Source organism: Aedes aegypti, chromosome 1, assembly GCF_002204515.2.
Source record: "Aedes aegypti strain LVP_AGWG chromosome 1, AaegL5.0 Primary Assembly, whole genome shotgun sequence".
NCBI classification, from domain to species: domain Eukaryota; kingdom Metazoa; phylum Arthropoda; class Insecta; order Diptera; family Culicidae; genus Aedes; species Aedes aegypti.
The window spans coordinates 279,699,479-279,718,003 of NC_035107.1; the positions used below are offsets into that span (position 1 = coordinate 279,699,479).

General features: G+C 34.1%; 1 protein-coding gene across 3 annotated transcripts in view; it reads right to left on the reverse strand.

Annotated features, from left to right (window-relative positions):
- Window positions 1–18,525, reverse strand: part of LOC5576566 — a 680,673-nt gene that overhangs the window by 245,717 nt on the left and 416,431 nt on the right. For 2 of the 3 annotated variants that reach the window (XM_021837954.1, XM_021837953.1), the window contains exon 1: window positions 4,587–4,816. The exons of the other annotated variant lie outside the window; for it this stretch is intronic. The gene's annotated coding sequence lies outside the window, so the exon portion shown is untranslated. Of the gene's footprint in view, window positions 1–4,586; window positions 4,817–18,525 lie in introns of those variants that run through there. 3 annotated transcript variants of the gene reach the window in all.

Below are 18,525 nucleotides of genomic sequence, written 5' to 3' on the forward strand. Positions count from 1 at the left end.
TAAAGCAAAACTATACTCGAACTGTACTGATAATGATGCAAAAGTGTTCGATATTGTAAAAAAATTGAATAACAATAAATAAATAAATAAGTATTAATAAAATGTTTTCATGATCTCATAACGCATACCCAAATCCAAAACTTTTAAGGTTTATATATAACATTTAGAAACTCATCGATCATACTCTAAAAAAAAATATCCTGGTCAAAAAAAAATTTATTTTCGTGTAATCTGTTAATTCATTTTAATTTATACATATATACATATACATAAAATATTTATACATATACATAATATTTATACATATAATATACATAATACTAATGAATACATGAAAACGACTTGTTTAATTCACGCAAGGCCCTTAACAATAAAATCAGCAACAAACTGCGGTTCCCGTAATAATTTACACCGAAAAAAAATTTTTTTTTCTTTAAAATGTGAAAATTGTGACATGTTTGAAATGTCATAACTTTTTTGTTTATTGGTTTACCATCACCAAATTTTTATGGTCCGTTTATGGACCGTTTTCCCTCAAAAAATTACGTTGGTATTCCGATAGGGTTTTGAGATATTTGAGTTTTTGTGTCAAAAATGATGTTTTTTAATGCAAAAAAAAATTGTTTTTACTGTGTGTATTTTTTTTTTGGAATCTTCATTTAGTTGTCTAACTTTGTTTCTTTAGTTGTCTAACAATCGAACGAACCGTTTTTGCTGTGCAGCTTTTTGAATATTTTTGAACCATTTTCACATACACCCTTTTGAAAAGTTAGTCGTGACTCAACTTGAAGATTTGATATCGGAAAATGACGATTTAGATGGAACTGGAAAACTGTGCAAAGTTTCAGCTCAATAGAAAAAAATGAATTAAAAAATTTACCAAATTTTGGTGCTGTTGCTTTAAATCACTCAATAGACCAAGTATCGTAGTTTTAAGAATGTGCTTCCAAAATCAAATATTCCTAAGTCAAAACTTGTATGCAGAACAAAAATTAAATGTTAAAATCAGCGTTACTTTCATGTATATTTTCTCAATGTGTGATGTAAATTAGCGACAAATGTGACATTCCCTTTGTGTGCACGATTTTACGTTGAAGTTTATATGTTTTTTTCATTCTGGGTATATAAATCATAGGACTGAAACGGCTTTCATCCGCGAACAACTGGAGTGAAGCCAAAAATTTTGAGCTGAATAAAGTGCTGAAGCCCGACCAAAAATATCGATTTAAGCACGAGACACACTCCTTTTCGTACACGACATATATATATATATATATAGCACTTATCATTCTGGTGTTAAGTACGTATAATTTTATCCAGTTTTCTGTAGTCACAAGTTAATTTAGCCACATTTTATTTAGTGTCATGTTGTAAAAATTGACAGGTCAAACCATCAAACCAGAAAAGCATCAAATGAAATCGTAAAAATTGCTACACAAGCTTGGTATCTGCTGCCGACCCAGTGAACCACGTATCGTATAAGAATGTGCATCCAAAATCACATATTCGTGCGTCCAAAATCAGAATCGAAAAAGATGCCAAATTAGGCGTTATCAATGTCAACACAAGTTGTATATAAATCCCCAATACGATTCATAAACGACAATCTGTGTTGACAACCAAACATGTCGTAAATCGTGCAACATAGAATCGCGTTAAGTTATATAAACTGACAGATCCAGAAAGCATCGTATGAAATCGCAATAACTTAGCAGAAATTGCCACCTTTACTTGGTATCTGCTGACAATCGGCCTTAAAGAACAACATAGTAGGTGTCGCTGAACATGAAACATGCATTGATATTGGCAAATAATCGCATTGCTGATATGAAACCCTTGGTGGTTCAGTGGTAAGGCGTTCGATTCCTAATCTAGAGGTACCATGTTCGAGGCTTGTTCGGAACCCTTTTTTTTTGTTTTCATCCAAGTTTGTTGGCATCGTATATTTGATCGCAGAAACTCTGAAAAAGTCGTGCCAAGTACGCATATAGCCTCCACTTTGGTAGGTATATAGCCTTTTCGTGCATTCTATACGATTGAATTGATGCATATAAAATTATGTATAACAAAAGTTATAGCAACCAAAATGTTGACTGGGGATGGTCTCGAAAACTAACAAAGCAAGTTTTGCTGCATAGGAAGCTTGCATTATGATATTCACGTCTCCGTCATGTGTTACTTGATGGTTCAGTGTAAAAATGTTAGACTCAGGTCCCGTGTTCACGACTAGGTGGAAACTTTTTTTTATTTTCATCAAAATGTTGTGGCATCGTGTGGTATATAGTTTTACAGTGCAGTTTATATGAGGGATTTGCTTCGTATAGTACGATTTGTAACAAAACTTATACCAACTAAAATGTTGACTGGGTTACTACTGGGTTTAAAACAGAGAAAAACTCTTACCCCACTGAAAAGATGTACCGTTTTGGACCTGGAGACACCTTTCATAAGAATCAATACAAAATTCAACGTAGTTGAAGAAATAATGTTAGTGGGTAAGAAAGGTGTCAGAAATGGTAGTTTTGCTTAAAATTTAGTAACTTAAGGGTTTTTTGTTAACCAAATGTGAGAAGACAATTTCATCTAGTGATTGAAAATATTGACTTTTGAAATAATTTAGCTTGAAAAAAAGACTTCAGAGACGTTCCTTCAAAAGTCGTTTTTTTTAGAAATTTGCTTTTAGGACCAAGTCTCTAAAACGGGACCTATCAGCATTGTACACAGTACGCTAGGAATTATGACCAGTACAATAAACAATTCTGAGAACAGGGGTGTATAATTATACTAATGATAGAATCTTAAGGTAGCCACCTCAATGGTTTCAAGGGCAAAAATCTCGTAATCCAGATAACTAACAAAGATTATATTAAATATCGAAGGCTGCTTGGGTACGTCAGATGTTAATCATCAATATTAGCTTCCTTTTTTCGAGCAGCCTAGATAGCCGCGTGGTGTCGGTAGCAGTTGTTTCAATTGGCTAAGAATTAACACTACGGACTGCCTGTTCCGGTGGTAAAAGTCCACCTCACATGTGACCCCTAATTCATGAGGCTTCAAGCTTACCGTGCCAAAGAATGAATGGTTAGGGGGGTCTAAGTGAAACCTAACCGCAAACGGAGCCTGTGGAGTACCAGGGCTTCCTCCACAGTATTGTGCCCTTCTACCCGGAGCAATAGTGCAGGTGATTTTGTGTATCTCCGAAATAATCGGCTGCCCTTCTTCAGTTTCAATCCTGAGGTTTAATCAGGGTGGGATTATAAATATGTTGTAATTGAGTTTATATTTTCTCGTTTATGGTTTCGCATTACGCGTTTTGCAAAGTGAATTCTGTGCTTTTCACTTTTGGCGACTTTCAATAAATACCGATCTGTTTTCCGCTGCTAGTCTTTTTCGTGCTGAGATTGTAAAAAGCTTATACCATTTAAGTACAGGGGAGCAACATTTTCGAAATTTGCATCAGTCTAGTGGGTATGGTTTATCATAATCTTAATCAATCAATATCTGCTCACTTCACCAGAATATAAAGCAAATTCCTTTCTCTTCAGAAGATGGTCATTACAGCAATTGCAATCAATCTAATCCAAACACCTTCTGGTGGAGAGAATGGTGAAATTGATAGCTCCAACACGTGCTGATGGCGATCACAGTTTATCTAACCGATAAAACCACCGCCCCCATGGCATAAGTACCCACAAAGAGATAGAGGAAGAGTTTCCATATTGCAAAACATATTGCCACTTTTGCATGTATGGAATAAAGAAGCCCATCAAACAGTCATTGCCATTGTTTGCTTGATGGGATTGGTCCGAGCCGAAGCATTTAATTCACTCAAGATAATCAGCTTTTAGCGTTTTCATTCCATTTACGAAAAGGGAAGCCTCTGTGTAATTATACACCGAACGAAAAATGATCCATGAAATTGCAAACGATTCCCATCAACTTTTTTCCCCCAGCACATACAAAGTATATGCATACACACTTCATTTGGTTCATTCGGTTCCGCTCCATTTTAGCACAATGATCTCCGCGGATGATGCAAGTGGAAGTTGAAGTGTTTTAATCTCAATGAGCTGTGAACCTGTAAGCTCGGCGCTTTTCGCTGGTTTAATACGAAGAAGACGAGGGTGGAGCGGATGGATTCGGTATCGGAAACAACAAAAGCAGTTCATCGAACTGCGGCTGTTTTCTTTCGGCGGAGGTGCAATGAATGTAAGTGTGTGTGCGAACATTTCCCACGCGGAGTGAGAGGTCATGGAACGACGACAACGACGTGAAGACGGAGGAAAATATTGGTCTCGCTCTCGTTCGGTATGTGATATGTGAGGAGTAATGCATGGTACGTTCATTCACGTTCGAATGCACACTAGGGTGTTCTAGAAAAAATCAATGTTTCAAAAATCATGAAGCTTAACTCTAGAATGAACATATGCCAATTTATAGAATTTTTGTAGAACAAATCAACCTTTTTGAAACCTTTTTCTACCATTGTTTTATTTTCCTGGGACACCCTAATGTCCACTCACCGCGCGAGATGATACTTACTCCTCTAATTAAAACACTATTTAAGCTGTGGAAATCATATTTACCGTGGCATTTCTTCGGCTGGTTGTTTCTGCTTGCTTGGCTTCTGCTGGTTGATTGGAATGCTGGACGGCTGGCGTTTGGGCACGGTGTCGATTAGGCACGCGTCACTTCCGTAGTGGAAACAATGAAGAAGAATTTTCCTTTCGTTTGCAATTCAGCGAATAGTTAAGAGGATGGATGATACACAACACTTTGGAGCTCACTTATCTGATTTCATACACGGTTGAACTGATTTAATAAGGGTATGCGAAATACCGAATGATTCCGTCAAATACGCTTCGAAACGAAATTCCGCGGAATTCCACGGAACTCGCACAGGCGAAATTTGTATTTTGCTATTTCGTTTCGTTTCGCCAAATTGTTAAAATATTTCCACGGAAAATTGAAAACAAACGGAATAAAACGGAATTTCGCGAAATTCGAGTTTAATTTCGAACAAAAATAGGCAAAGCGTTCGCTTCTACTCCTAGCTACAGTCAAAAATGGGTCCGTATTATGGATCAAATCGACTCATATCATGGATCAGAACACTATAACAGCAAATTATCTGCGAGGCAAACGAATGGTGTGCTAGTGAAAGCATAGGGTAACAACCCCCTAAGGAAGGAAGCGTTTTTAGGTACGAATAACATTATTATAAGCCTTTTTTTTATTCATTATTTCATAGGCAAACATGTTTTCTATCAAAAAGTAGAAACAGCCATCCATTTTCTTTTTTCTGGAGTTTATAAATCAATTTTTATAAAATGCTTGCTTGTCTGCATTTTTATTTTTTGCGGGGTAAAATGCGCCACCTGATCTCGGCGTTAGTCATTCGCGCGCACGCATGCGCAATCATGCTTGCAAATACGTTGCATACATAAGGGCGTTTAATCAAATGTTATTGTTCGATTATAGTATACATGCTGATTCGAAAAATGTGCATTTGTAAGGTTCAAATTGGCACGTAACTACAGCTTGGCATTACGTTTGCTGGAATTTGAATTCAAACGGCTGTTTTGGTGTTATGAAATTGGAGTGGCCGTTTTGCCCTACGAGTTGATTAAAGTTTAAGTCCTTCAATACGCTTTTTAAGGATAAATTACACCCAGTTCCCCTACGTTTTGGCTTTTCTTTATGAATCGTCCTATCTTAGATTCATAACTGTGGTATGGGTTTCAATGCCCCACAAATATGAATCAACGCTTCTAGGCATATGTATGACATTTTATTTCCTACGAATGGAACAAATGTGTTTAAGCATGTTATTGTTGATTGCGATGCTGTATAGATTTATGGTTCACGTAGGTAAAATGGGTTATGCGTTATTGCTACTCTATTTGATGAGATATTCTCCGTTAAATCCAACTTTGATCCATATCTTTGTGCTATCCACAACTATGGGATGACTGTAGTATTGACTGGTCCGCAGGATATGATAAACTGCACTTGTATGTTGTAAAGTTTCCAAAAACGCCCATTTGAGACCGTCCATAAATGACGTAGCATTTTAGGGGGGAGGGAGGAGTCTACGATTTTGCAACGAACCATGTATTAGGTATGGGAAAATAGATTCCTCGCGGCGAATAGCCCCGGAAAGGAACAACTGCGTTTGATGAACTACCGCAATGTTATCTTCCATAAGAATGAAGAGAGCAAAACCACGGTTTCCTCCGGGGAACATCGCGTGTCCTTTTGATTAAATTCGTTAATAGATCGCAAAAATTGTTGGTACACAAATGTAAAAAAAAAGCTGCGGAGCGTGAGTCCCTGATGTTCCGAATTTGCTCAGGTGATGCAGATTATTGATGCGCGCATTAGTTCTCTCTCTTGCTTTTCCGCTATGACGTCACTTTTAACTCTGCATAAGTATACATAAGTAACAGCGGGAGAATAGAAGAGAAAACTAATAGCACGCATCAATGAGTAAAGGCTCTCCCAAATCAAAGCGATTTTTTCCGCGATGGTGACGAAAAATCGCCGCGATTTCGTTGTTGGGTCATAAAACTCTACATGTAGCAGCGAAATCGCAGCGATTGTTTGTCGCTGTCGCCGTAAGAAATCGCGTTGATTTGGGTCATCCAAAGCCACACCTCAAATCTTCAAGATCACAAATCAAGCTGAAAACTCTATCGATTGGTTACTCGATGGCCAATCGATCATGTGTTCAGCTTGAACCGCTGTCGGGTTCGTTAAATTTGTGTTCTTGAAATTCTGAAGTATGCCTTCGATTTATATTTACCTTAAACCCGGAAGATGCATACATTATTTTATATCGAAAAATGAATCTAGGTTTATTCACGCTGTACGACACCACCAACTCCTCTCTCATCTTATAACGTTACATAATTTCCTCACGACCCTCTATTAAAAAAAATGCGAATATTGATAATATATCATTACAAGTATTGGAAGCCAAATGCCGCAAGACAAAGGTCTTAACCTTTTCAATACCGACATCAAGTTTCAAAATTCTCTATTTTCGCCATATTTCGATCGATTTTGATGATTTAATTTAGTAAAAATCACAAAACAGTTATAAATTTGATTCATGCATTGCATGCACCATCAAAATTGGTTCCGGATTTAGATTCAAGTTTGGTTGGGTACCTAGGATATTTCACAATGGAAAAGCGCAACAATTTTTTTTTTCGATTTTCGCATATCTAAATCTTGAGAAAAAAAAAATAAGCCAAACATTAAATGTTGCTCATTGAAAGACGGATTGTCTGAACGAACATGGGTGAACTTGTAAATCTTATTTGCGGTTCATCTATGCTATATAGTCCAGGTTCTAAACTTTTTTTTTCGAAATTTTCAAATATTTTTTTTAAATACTCACTAGGCTCAAAATTTAGTAAAAATGTGATTTTGTAGTCAGTTTTAAACAAACTGAAAATGAGATAATATCAACAATCCTTAATTCTTCCAGAAATCGTCCAGAAATTCCTTCACAGATTTTGGAATAGGATCATTTCTCCAGTATTTGCTCTACAATATAATAGAAATACCTTCAGTATTTTCTACAAGGTTTACTCTATAAGTTTTTGCATTCATCCAGATTTGATCCCTCCAAGAATTAATTCACAGTATATGCAAGGATTTTCCAGAAAATTTATTAGGAACCTTATGTGTTGCAAATATTCCAGTGATTCCTCTGTTCTACTTATTTTTCTTCTTTCTGGCGTTATGTTCCAACTGGGACAGAGTCTGCTTCTCAGTTTAGTGTTTTCATTATCACTTTTCGACTTGTGTCCCCAATCACATTCATTCAAGCCACAAATCATAAAGTACAGCAAAAAAAATGAATATCATTATTCCATGTTTTATAGTATATATTAGCATAACGTCACATCCACATGATTAAAAAAATTGTAAGGCATTTCTGAAAATCAAATTAATTTTGGGCTCCTCTCAATATTTTTGAGATTGTTTTAAATGTTTGTAACTGCTTTTCGACCCACTTCTTAGTTGTAACATTTAAATTAAACCCACTCATTGCCTTGTGTGAATGTCTGATATGTTGAAATGAAACCTTATAAAGTTATTAAGAAGATTTCAAACAAACAGAAAAAAGTCTTACCAAAACATGTAAGGATTCTGTTGAGCAATACTAAGGTTTCCATATGGTAAAGGATTTAAAAAGACGTTTTTTTATGCCTATTGTCAAATTTCCAGCTTTTGACAAGAAAAAAAAACTTAAACGTGTATTCCGCGAAACAAATTGAAAAATTTCGTTTCGTTTCGAAAAATTCCGTGAGATATTTGATTTCGTATCGAGTTACACGAAACATTTTTAAATTTCGTTTCGTTTCGTCATTATCAGAGCAAGATATTCCGTGTATCGTTTCGTTTCGTATCGACATGGAAAAAATCCATATCGCATACCCTTATGATTTAATTTGAGATGATTCGTTTCGAGGAGAGCGCAGGCTGCTTTTAGATGGTATTATGTATGCCCATCAAGGTGTAAATTTTCTAGAAACCGATAGAGGCGTTGATTCAAATGAAAAGCATCGACGTAGTCTTCTTAAACAATCCCTAATATTGTAATTTAACCTTAACGATCGTATGTTAAGTAGATATATGCTGGAAAACCATTAGCCCGAAAACTATTTGCCAGAAAGACATCTATGGAATGTGGTAAACAGTACATGAAACTAATTTTGCCTGCATTCTGGCACCAGAATAAATCATATTGTTACTAGGTACCATTCACTAGAAATTGTTAATCGTTAAGATTTTAAGCGGATTTCATGGATCCAACGATTCAATGATTTAGAATCTGTTCTCATAACTATGTAAGAACATGTTACAGTTTTTGAAAACGTAAAGGGCTTCTCAGAAGCTTCTGTAAGAGCTTTTAAGAAACTACGAACTTTTCAGAATATGTGCATCAAATACATCCACGAGCGATTTCTGAAAAGATCATTGAAAAATTTTCCGATAGATTGTTCTTGAATAGCTTCCATTTCAGGTCTTTTCAATCATTTTTAGAACTTTTTTATGCCTTAACCCATCTACAGGCAGCTTCAATAAGAATATTCAAACCTTGATAACATTTTTTTGTTTCTCGATATTTTTGCACCATTTTTTCACAAGTTCTCAAAAAAACTCTTCTAGCTTAAGAATCTTTATCAAAATTGCTTCATTTTTTTTTTCAACATATTCTCATTAATGTATTGTTCCGAAGGTAGAATATCCAAATACGATATAAATTCTATATCCTAAGATATTTATGTGGGTTATAGCTCCGCTTCGGTCCCCCAAGGAAATTTCGGAATATCTCAGGATCCAGTTGACCAATGAGCAATATTGACACAGATTCTTAAACTAGAAGAGTTTTTCAAGAGCTTGTGAAATAATGGTGCAAAACTATCGAGAAACAAAAAAGTTATCGAGGTTTGAATATTTTTTATTGCGGTAAAATATGAAGTTGCCGGTAGAGCGGTCAATAAGCCTTTTATTAGCTCTGTTTGAGTCATTTGAAAGGCTTCTTTTTTTACCATTTCTACAAACATTTTAGTCCTTTTCAAGCGGGTTGAAGCTTTCCACGCTACTTGTTAATTTTCTTAAGCCCTTTTGAATCCGTTCTATGTTTTTGATGCTCTTTTTCAAGTTTTTAAACCATTTTATGTTTTTAAGACTTTTCCATTTTTTTTGAGATTTTTCAATTGATGTGATTTTAACCTTTTTAAGTGGTTTTGAATCTTCTCGTGCAGTGGTTTTCAGATCGTGCTTCAAGGAGCACTTGGTTCTCCGTGAAGCCTCTGCATGTGCTAAAATACACTGACATCTTCTACAGCCATTTAACTGCACAGACTGTAAAACTTAATACTAGACAACATAGTACAACCGAGAAACATTTTTTATGAAAAGTTTCAATGGCTACAGCGGGAATCGAACCCACACCCGATGCGCTCATTGCCTGACGATACTAATCGCACGGCCATAACGCTCACGAATACACATTGAAAAATATCTGCTAATGCTTAAAAACCCTTTAACTGTTATTCTTAAATATACTTTAGTGTTTGTCCGTTCTATAGGTTTTTACACTCTTCAAGGTGAAGATGAATCGAAGCCAAACTAGCTGGTGGTGACCAATCGATTAGGTTTTTAGCTCAAACGGATGTTTGGTTCTCCAGATCCGTGCTCTTGAAAATTTGAACTTTGGCTTCGATTCATCTTCACCTTAATGAAAACAATCATTGAGCATCTCTCAGACTACAGAGTTCAAAAAGTGGAACTTATACGAACCGTACTAAATGGTTCACGGTAGAACAATCACATTAAAAAAAGAGAAATAACTATTTTTGGAAAGGCATTAGCCTCATTCCAGTGCTTGTGCTTACTTGTGCTTCACAGCAATAAAGCTGACAGTTTAAGGTTGACAGCTTATTGGTTGGGATATGACAGCTGTCCAAAACTATGTCCAAACATATATTTTTCTGTAATCGATCAAATGTTTTTCTTAATAAACTTTCCGAAAAAAGTTGTCCAATTTATCAAAATTGTTGATTTAACAGATTACTTGAGTTTGTAGACGACTAAGCAGAAGCACTTTAGTAAAGTTTAGCACAAATTTTCCCGGTTTTATAGTAGTACTGAGCTAGTAGGGAAAGTTGACCATCTCAACTTACAATCCATTTACGCTTCCATAATTGATTCATGCCAAAAATCTCGCAGGTATTTTCAACGGAACTTGCAGCTTTTCTTGGCAAAACATTCGCTTGGTTCTTTGAGCCAAGAACTTTAGTTTGAAATTTTTTCAGAGACTTTTCATAGGTATGTGACCGAATGACCGAATTCAAAGAAAGGTATTTGTTCAATCAGTCAATAGGTAAGGAGCTCCGCGATATATTTTTATTCTAAAAAGTACTTCGCAATCGAAAATCTGAATCCCTCTAATGCTAATGCCTTCTTATGCCTGTTCAATACTATTAAAGCCCTTTGAAGCCTTGGTTTAGATATTATTTTCGAGACATTTAAAGCCTTGCTGTAGGATTGTCAACCCTTAAAAAAATGAAAGCGATTGTGGTTTGTTTGTTTTCATAATGCATTGCATGCATGTTCGAGCCGTATTAATCATTCTTAAACATTTTATGCCTTTTCATAAAATATCAATTTTCCATTAAGTTGAAGTCATTCAGCTGTTTCAAGCCTTGCTCTTCAGTTATGATTTTTTATGAAAACTTTCTTCGACGTCTAGTCCTTGAGTTCAAAAAAAACTTGCGTTTTCTAAAAACCTGCATTTCTTTTCACGACAACGACGCTTGATCAATAGGGCGGCTTACGTTTCAAAAAATTCGTGTGCTTTTGTGGATTCAAATCACATCAAAAGATAAACCTCAAAGTTTGAGCGAAAAATATTAACATTTAGAGGTGGCGCAAGCGTCTTGAATTTTAAAGCTGTAAAAATGACCGTCAGTGCAGTCACCATAACTTAGTTATTTTCTAATCAATTTTGAAACTTTTAGCGACATTATCATCAAAATTCAATTTATGAAAACGTCGGAGACCACCAAATTCGTCTAAAATCGAAACTAGTATTATTTAACAACAGAGTTTTCTCCATTTTGTCCTCATTTTACTGAAAAAATAATCTTTGTTTGGTCATAACATCATAAATACTCAACCGATTCAAACTCTTTTTACATGTTTTTGAAGCAAATTTAGTGGTTTTCAAACTTTTTATACAACACATTCATTTTAAAAATTGTTTTGACTTAGTAATTCAATGAAAAATATTCATTAACTTTGAATTGAATTTTTTTTTATTATTCAAGTTTTTTGCCGAAAACTTTTTTCTAGAAAAAAAGTTATCAAAAGTTATAAAGCATCTTGTTTCAATTATAAATTGAATTTTCCATATATTTTTGTGCAAAAATATGTTTGTTTCAAATAAGTTTCAAAGGTTAAACAAATGAGAAAAGCCAGTTTCAGCTTTAGAGATAATGTTTAACAACCAAAAATTTGAAAGAAAAACTTGGAATTATTCGTTGAAAAATTTTGTTTTTGTGCAGTTTTTGTTGAATAACTTGGTCAAAACAACTTTTAGTGAAATATGTTGTGTGGACTGTTCGAAAATATAAATATATTGAAATAGCTTCAAAAGCATGTAAAAACAGTTGAAATCGGTTTAGTATTCATGAAGCTATGATCAAACAAAGATACAATTTTTAGTAAAATGAGTATTTGCAGTAAACTACTTTTACCTAAAACTTATTTTGATTTTAGGCAAATTTGGTGTTCTACAAAGTTTTTATAAATTTAATTTCTAAGGGAATGATGCTCAAACCTTCAAAATTAATTGAAAAATTACAAAGTTATGTTGTGAAGGTAATTTTTTATAAATTGAAAATTCACATTCAAGTCGCTTGCGTCACTTCTAAATGGCTGTAGCCAGGATTTCCATCCATTAACGAATTTAACGCAAAAACACGTTAAACTATCAAAATATTCCCTTTGTTCATTCACAGCTAGTAAACTTAAGTCACAAACATGTATGGGTTCAATTTGTTTTCTGAGTAACTTGTTCATAACGGTTTAAAAACTTTCCTAGGATGGATTCTAGAAACATCAGAAACGTCATAAAAATTCGAAGAAAATATGAATCCTGTAGAGTTTAGGATTTGATTTCGGTTTTTCTCTGGTTATGTTGTCAATCAAATGAGAAAAATAGCCATAAAGCTCATACTATTTATGCTAGCAAATATTGCAAAGATTCTTTGTAAACTACTGCAAAGATTTCTCAAGTATTTTATTCTGGATTCCTCTGAGTATTTTTCTGAGAGTACAACAAATGGTACATTCTATTTCTCTACAGATTCCTTCGAATATTTCCTCTTGAATTTCTTCAAGAGAAACACTCAGAGCTCCTCTAGGGATTCTTTCAGGGATACTGTCAATGTTCATTTCAGGAATCCATTCAAAATTTTCTTCTAAGTTTCATCAATCTTTGCTTATTGGGATATCGTCAAAATATTTGTACTTTTACTATACATGTTCCACAATTCTATCAAGAATTCTGCTATCGAACTCTGTAGATGAGTTTCTTCATAGATTTTGGTGAAAAACATCTATGGATTTCTCCAAGAGTTATCCCGAATAGAACTAGAAAAAACTGTAAAAATTCTTTTGATATTTTTTAATTTTTTTTAAGAATTCTTTCAGAAATAAAACAAAAAACTATTCCAAGAATTAAGAATCACCAAAATTTCTACAGATTTTCATATAAGAGCTACTCTGTGCATTAATTTACACTTCTAACAGTTACTATATCATAAGCTCTTCTTAACATTTCTTTGAGTATAATTTATAAAATTTCTACATAATTTTTCACAAGAATTCCTGAAAAATCTATCCAAAAATAAAATCTAAAAATACTTCAGAAATTCATCCGGGAATTTTTCCAAGCATATCGCAGAAATTTATCTTGAGAAATTTCCTCAAGGTTCTGTAGATTAATTTTTGAAACTGATCTTAGAGATATTCATAGAGATATTGAATGTTTTGCTTAGATAGGCTTTAATTAGAAGGGGCATTTGTTTCTCATAAATAATAACCACCAAAATAAAACCCGAATAAAAACCTATAAATATCTATTTTTCCATGAATCTTAAAAAAACTTAACCAGAAGTTTTTTTTCCGGATTATTCTTTAGAGTTTTTTTTAGTAGTAGTTCACGGATTTATCTTTTTTTTCTAAGAATGTCACTTACAGATATTTATGGAATCCAGGAAGTAATTGCTTGAGAAATATTCTGTGGATTTTGCAGAGTAATTTTGGGTAGGGCTCTGAGAGATATTTATTGTTAAATTATAATTACAAATAAAGAATTCGAAGGAAGTCTTGATTTTTTTTTCTATCGTCTATTTTCTAATTTATACTTGGAAGAACATTTGTTATAGTAGAATAGTGTTAGGAAATTACAGCATTAATTGTTAAAAAACCAATGTAAGGTATTTTAGATGATCTTAGTTTCAATTCCTGAAGGGATTCAAAAATTAATCTCCAAGGTATTTCATGGTAAATTCTTGTAGCTTAAGGAAATTGACAAATTTTTGAAATCTCTACATAATTTTTTGATGAACTTTTTAAGCAATCCTAAAAATAAAACTCTAAGAAAAAAAAAACGATATAAAATTCTAGGCAAAATTTCTGAACGAATCCCAGAAAAATTTTGGATGAAATCCTTATAAGACCTTTTAGTGTAATACTTCAGTCATTCCATGAAAAACCGATCTAGTGGGTCACCGAATTTGCTATTTTGTCGCTTATGCGAAATAAAGATACAAAAAAATATAGAATTCTAAAAAAATATTTGTTTGACATTAATTTTTTTTTAATTTATTCATGCAATAAAAATGTTTTCAGAGTTTCATATTTTTTCTAAAAAGCTTAAGCTTTCGTTCCATAAAAAAAGATTGGAAATCGGTTGAGCTATTCAAAAGTTATGATATTTTTAAAAATAAAAAAAAATCAATGCGCTGAGACCTACAGTGTGTGCCGATGAAAAATGACGGATTTTTCATTTTCAAAAAAAAAAAAAAACTAAAAAACTTAAAAATAAACATCACTGAAAATTTGACTGAAAATTTAAAATCTTCAGCTTTCATTTCGTCCAAGAAAATTGAAAATAGGGGAAGCGGTTCAAAAATATATATTTTTTTTTTTAATAAAAATTTAGCAAAATCGCGATTTTTCTGGTCACCCTATGTCGACAATGGTTACTCGAATCAAAAAATCCAAAAACACGTGTATCCTTATTTCGGATAAGGAGCAAAATAGCAAATTTTCGGAATTCGGTGACCCACTAGATTGGTTTTCCATGGAATGGCTGACTTAGAATAATTCCCAGAATAATTAGAGAAGAAATGCTTGTAAAAATACACAGGAGAAATTCATAATTAATTTTAAATTATATGTAGAAGTTTAAAACCTTAGTTAAAAATATTCGAACAATCAGCATTCCTGTAGAAATTTAGTATCTTGGAGCTACTCAGGACATAATTCAGAAAAAAAAAATCGGTTTTTCGAGGGCCTATGACAATGTTGAAGATGTTTTCATTCTGAATCCCAAGTTTGATGTGAATTCTGTATTAGTTCCACCAAAGAAATAGGCATTTTTGGAAGGATTTTCTAGAGAGTTCTTAAGGTGAAACATCTCGGAATCCAAAGATGGCCGGCACAATGGCCGACTTCTCCCCTTACTCACGTTTTCAAAGGCACAAAACTGGAGAAATAGTTGGCAAACACTCCTGATCTTCTTATTTTAAGCTTTCTGCTAGTGCACAAAGCCAAAATAAAAAGTGCACTGTCGTGGGATGCTTTTTTCGCGAAATTTGTGCCTTTGAAGTTTTAGTGTAATCTTAAAAGTTGATTCCAAACTGTTTCACCTTGCAGGAATTTTCACCGGTAACTCAGAACAAACTTTCCGAATAGTCACAGGTTGTATTTCATCTAGGATTTCCAGAGAAAATGAATTTTTGATGGACTTTCTTGAGGGATTACTGAAGACATCTGAAGAAAAAATCGAATGATTTGTTTTAAAAAGGAAAATAAAATCTTGAAGTGAAAACACATAATACCCAAAGCGCAATTATGAGTGTGATTTCTGATATGTACACTCAATCTGTTCGATAAAAATAACTGGGGTTTTGAACTACTGAAATAGTCAGTAAACTAAAAACAAAATGTCAAAAATCGAAAAACAGAGATTTTTTATTGAAATTTTGCAGAGAGCTTTCCTTCTATATCATATATCGATAAAAAATAAAACATGGTGAAATTTGCTTTTCAATTACGCGTGGCGACAGTTTTCATTTTACTGACTTTTCCGGTAGTTCCAAAACCCAGTAAAATTTTACCGACCCCAGTAATTTAATCTAAGTGTGTGGTTGAAGAAGGTACGCATGAAAAAAAATTCTTAAAAAATTTTGAAGGATTCCTGAAGGTGGGATCTGAGATTAACAATCGGAGGAATCTCTACAAACTTTCCAGTATGCTCTGATAACTAAAACGAATCCCAGACTAAATTCATGGCAAATATGTTGAGTTATCTCCTATCGGTTTCCTTGACAAATTCTTCGAAGAATTCCTGGATTTCATTTCAAGATAACAAAATGGCAAAAACCTGCGCAATATACATTGAAAAAACGTTCGAAAGATGTTTGGTGAAATCTCCGGCATAAGCCTAATTTTAATTGAATTCCTAGAGTAATGCAAAAAGTTTATGATGACGCAATTTTACGTGAACATGAAATCTGAAGACCATGCCTTTAAATTCAAAAATATATCCACCGATGTAGTAAGTCAGTAGATTTTGATTTCTTTTTTCCATCAGCCAGGGGGGAGGGGGGCAACGACCCTTTTCTGCTCCCCTCTGGTAACGCCCATGATGCTGTGAGAATGGCAAATGATGTGACTAAAATTTTGACAACAATTTCCGTACTTCTCAAGAAAAATCTTGTTTTTTCATAATATGTGTTGGTTTTTAACATTGCTCATCTTGATCCGTAGATATTCCGAAATTCCTTGGTGGACTGACATGCAAGGTTTCAGATTCTTCTCCTATTAGATTGTTTACTTTTCGAAGGAACCCAATGATGAGAGTCTGCTGTGATAAAATTAAGCAAATCGATGGAAGCGTTTTCGTGTATTAGGCAAATATGTTTCTGGTCATATCTATCTAGTATACCATATTTTGGTATCATATCTTGATTAGGTTTTGCTCAGTAGTCAATATTTCAATGTGGTCCTAAAGCCCTGTCCAAATTTTAGTGCCAAAAGGTTGAGTTTGGGCCAATAACACATGTTTACTCAATTTTATAATGTTTTCCGTTGGTTTGAGTCCAAAAATCATTTTTTTTATGTAATTTTAGATTTTGTCACACCCCTTGGCTTTTACTCAAATTTTGGGTGTATTTTGTTTTCCGTGTCCCTTCTGAAATGTCAGATAAGAACAACCACAGTGTTAAAACTAAAACCCCTGTGGTGTTTTTGTCGTCTAAGCGAACCTCAAACATGATCAAAAGTGTCAAGGTTCATTTATGGACCCAATTTATAAATTAAAGTTTAAACATGCTATAGCCGTAATTTGAGCGGCAAATATAGTTGCGGTTATTGAATGAAAATGAGATTTCAATAAAAATTTTAGGACCCAATTCGGTATTATTATGGTATTGAAAAAGTTATTTAAAACAAGAATGTCTCATTGAAGTGTTCGACATCTTTTGAGGACTACTTGAGGTATTGAACTACTATTGAAACATTTTTTGTATTAAAATCAATTTGTGGTTGATTTCGGGGTAATAGTTTTCTGTCATATATCATACAATAAGCTTATCAATTTCAATGTTAATCACGATGCTTTTGGATATTCTGCGAGTACACTCTTTGCATCACTTTACAGGTTCTTCAGAATTCTTCACTCCATAAAACTGCTCAGCTGACTTAATGAGCTTTATGAAACACAATTCCTCCCCCCGCATAACAATAACCACCAGGCTGCAAACATCAACCAACACCATCGTTCACAATCACTGAACACATGTTAATTTTCCCGGACTGCAGCAACAAACTCTCGCACTGCCAATCATATTTTTCTTCTCTTTTAGCCAACTTCCCCAAGGCTTGTTCCGCTACCACACAGAAATGCGGCAATGCGGCGCGCGCGGTTTCCATTACACCTTCTGCCATTCCATTCACATCCATGGGGTATATACAGTAGCGGACAATGCATTTGCAACTTTTTCGATTTTCCGTACAAAAAGGTCAACCCTGATGGGCAAGATCTCTGTTTTTTTTGTAATGATAAAACTTCGGACACTTCAATCTCAGGAACAGTTTTATAAGAAAAAACTATACTTTCTTGGTGAAGATTTGGAACAGGGAAAGGGTTACTATAGTAAAAATTGGTTAGTTGGAAGTTCTACCGCATGGTAGTACTAGCTCAGAAAACATAACAACTTAAGACCTTATTTGAAACCTAAACCCAATTTTAAATGAAATCCAAACTTTCTTGTTTATCGTAATGATCGGCTGGATAGAGCATGTGGTGGAGTTGCTATCATCATTCTTCAACTTTTTTTGTAATTTTAAATCAAAGTTTTTGAAACTTCGGTTGTTGCTGTTTGACACACAGCTTGGTAAATATAATTTCATAGCTGCCTATTTGCTATTCTAATGCACTAGGAAGCAAGTTAATTTGCTTCAAATATTTCTCTTCAGGATGTTTCTCAATTAAATATCCTGATAGCCCTACTTGATTTTTTCTCTTCTAAAAACCCTTCTAAGATTGATATGGGCTTAACCATCTCTAGGTTTGATCGTAAAAAAATATTTAATTTTCCAACATACATACATTATTAGAATAATCCAAAGTAATCTGCCAAATTGTACACTTTAGGTTAATTATAAGAAGTCCTAGTCTGAAAGACTTCCTGTAAAAGCTGGTGT